This window comes from Maniola hyperantus, unplaced genomic scaffold, assembly GCF_902806685.2.
Source record: "Maniola hyperantus unplaced genomic scaffold, iAphHyp1.2, whole genome shotgun sequence".
Taxonomy (NCBI): Eukaryota; Metazoa; Arthropoda; class Insecta; order Lepidoptera; family Nymphalidae; genus Maniola; species Maniola hyperantus.
This window is the reverse complement of record NW_027188991.1, coordinates 56-3,312: the sequence shown is the minus strand read 5'-3', so window position 1 is coordinate 3,312 and position 3,257 is coordinate 56. Positions and strand designations below refer to the sequence as shown.

Here is a 3,257-nt window from a genome sequence, read left to right as displayed (position 1 = left end):
ACGGATTCGTGTAATAAGATAGTGGGATAACTTTATCTCTCTTCAAGTAACAAGCATTCAGCCAATACACTTCCATCTCAAGTGTTACAGGCATCAAGATAACCAAACCATTAGGTAGGTACAACTGGTGGAGTGCGGCGTGGCACAATTTTTAAAGAATAAACATTTTCTCATCCTTTTCTTCCGTCTTCCTATAATATTTTCTGTGCATCATTTAACTCAACGTAGCCAAGCTGATTTGCAAATTTATATGATAATGTTTTCACTTCATGGAAATTTCTAAATAGTCCTTTAGATTCTGACCAGTCTTTGGATTCCACAGTCTCAATTTATAAAATTGAATCTCTAATTTTAACAAGTATCTTTCAGATTTTTTTTTTTTTTTTTTTTGTGGTGATCTGTGGCCCTACCGCGGTTGTTTGACAGCTACAATGTCACGATCGCAATCATCTCTGATTGGTTAATTCTCGCTCACTATTGGCTACAATGTATTGTTGCAACAAGAATGGCACAAATTCAGCCAATCAGAACAATTGAGATTGTAATAATGATTGATGTAGGTTTTAGACAATCGCCCTACAGATATTCTGTTTGACAGCTACAGTGTGACGATCGTAATCATGGTTGAAACTCGCTCACTATTGGCCACAATGCATTGTTGCAACAAAAATGGCACAAATTCAGTCAATCACAACAATTAAGATTGTATTACTGATTGATGTAGGTCTTATGAAATCGCCCTACTAATCTACCAAGACTCATCCCAGATCTGGGGGTTCTCATTGGTCTGGTCTTGACGCCCTTCTGCGGAGATCTGGGAGCCAGAATGCTCTTCTCTACATCAGTGCCACAACAAGGTATGTTCCTGGTAACGAGTTTACTTGGGGTATGAAGCTCGTTGGCGGAAATACCCAGGCCAGTTGATAATTTTATACCCAACTGCCAGCGTTGCAAAATGTTGCAGTGATTTCGAAACGAGGCCGGATACGGGGGCATGTATGGACAAGAGTAGATTTGGAGGTAAATGGCAGCCGCATTCCCATAACTTGAGAAGAGCCTTCAGAGCTCAAACCAACTGCCACTGCCTCCGATACGCTCAGAGGCAGCCCCCGTGAAACTCGGGCTGGGATGGCCGCGAGACATTTGGCCAATCGGTACTTGCTGGGTTGGTGGTCCTTCTTGAAGAACTTTTTCGCCTTGTATGAAACTCTTTAGCATAAAAGGACTGGTTAGCGGAAGATGCGTGACGTGTTCTGCTCGATTTTAACGTTTGCTCTCGACTTTTCTTCCCTTCCGTACCCAGAACAAACCAAGATTGGAGCCACTCGTCCATGCCACCCGTAGGTATGTTGTACATACAATCGCAACTGATTCTCATCAAAAGACATTAGTAACTTGGAGGTATCTTACGCAGACCCTCTCGCAAGTTGTTAGTAGGCAGCTCGTTCAAAATACGATCCCGGCGTGTTTCTACATATTCAGCCCGCTTGCCACACACTATCTGCATCCTTTTCTCACTAGCTTCATATAACTTCGATGAAGATTGAAAAAGGTCCTATATTTTATCGAAAACATTGACTGCGGTGAGTATCAGGCGCAGCAGACCAGTCTTATTCTTGCAGATATTCATCATCATATCAATAGCTCACGTTGCAAAGCTTAGCGATAGCAAATAGCATTGCAAATGGCGGCCATGTCACGTTCGGACTCAGCTAAGTAACCTCCTTGCCCTTAATAAACTGCCTAAGGAGTCCTACATTGACTATGAACTCAACTAAACCCGGCGAAGCGTTGTGAATTTTCATGGCATCCATATAACGAATATATATTCTCTTCGTCAACAAATTTGTCCGTGAGCCTATTTAAATGAGTAGGCACAAGGTTGGTACTTTTCAATAAAAAGTTATTCTGACCTAAGTCTCAACGAAAAAGGCCAACGCCACGCGGTGTTACCAGGAGGTCACCCATCCAAGTATTGACCGCGCCTGATGTTGCTTAACTTTGGCGATCGAACGAGAACCAGTGCATTTAACATGGTATGGACATCAGCTGTCCAAAAGTTATCAGGACTTATAGTCATAGCAGCTTGCGCTTGCGCCTGCATAGCAACAGACGCAACAGTTATTGGAATATAATGCGACGTCAAATGAGCGTGCGCAGGTATCGAGTGCACTCGGTGCACGTCCTGAGATTGTATTGGCGGCGCCACGTGGCGCGCGACATAAGTAGAAGTAAGTAGACTATGCCTGCGGCGAAAGAATGTTTGATCTCTTCGGGAGACCTACAACAATTCGCAATAACAATAACCGCGGGTAGCCGCAAATTTTTATCTCATTCTAGCCTACAAATTGATCAAATGTGAGGGTAACGTGCGCGTTGTCGTGCGGAATGGACGATTTAAAAGTGTGGTTAGGTACCAAAACGAAACAATGGCGGCGGGGCCGATTGCATAGCACGAGAATATGAATTGTTTCTCAACAAGTCGGTCAAAGTGTTGACTCGACTAATTATAATCTGGATATAGAAATTTTAGGATGACTCACCGAGTTTTCTCCTTTTTACCTCTCTCGACTCCGGTGTGGACTGTGCTGTCACCCGATCCAGAACTCGATTCGTCGTCCGTATCGTTCCGACGACGCCGCTCGCTGCCCGACGCGGCCTCGGCCGCGTTCCCGACCGCAGCGCCGGCCGCGTTGCCGGCGGCGGCGGTATATTTCACGTTATTCGTGTTGTCGCAACGGGAAGTAACGACGCTATGAGGAAAGCAGGGCGAGCGCCCCCTACCTGTGACCACGTGACTCACAACGAACGGAAGTGCTTCTCATTGGTTGACAACTTGACGGATCGCTCTGATTGGTGGAAGAACTAAAAGGGAAGTACCACGCACTCTCACAGATGCTGTGCATCATCACATGCCGAATAATATAGTAATTTTCGTTATTGTATCATCCGAGAATGTAAAAAACGCATCGATAAAGACCACAGGAAAGTTGTGGATTAGAGTGCCCAGTGAAATAAATATACGTAACACGCGAAGACTTGCTTAAAGGGATCCTATATGACTAACGACTTCAACCCAAATTTATTTTTGCAAAGATCACTTTGTTGTAAGTCTTACTTATTCAATTTATAAAGAGAAAACGATATTTTTTTACGTTTACTATGAGTTTTTAGAAATATATAAAAACTAGCTTATGCTCGTGACTTCGCCCGCGTGGACTTCATAAATTTCAAACCTCCATTTAACCCACTCAGGG

The 3,257-nt window shown here is 43.9% G+C and overlaps 1 pseudogene; it reads right to left on the bottom strand.

Annotated features, from left to right (window-relative positions):
* Positions 1–1,931: 1,931 nt before the first annotated feature.
* On the bottom strand, positions 1,932–2,050 carry LOC117996009 (5S ribosomal RNA; annotated as a pseudogene).
* Positions 2,051–3,257: the final 1,207 nt, after the last annotated feature.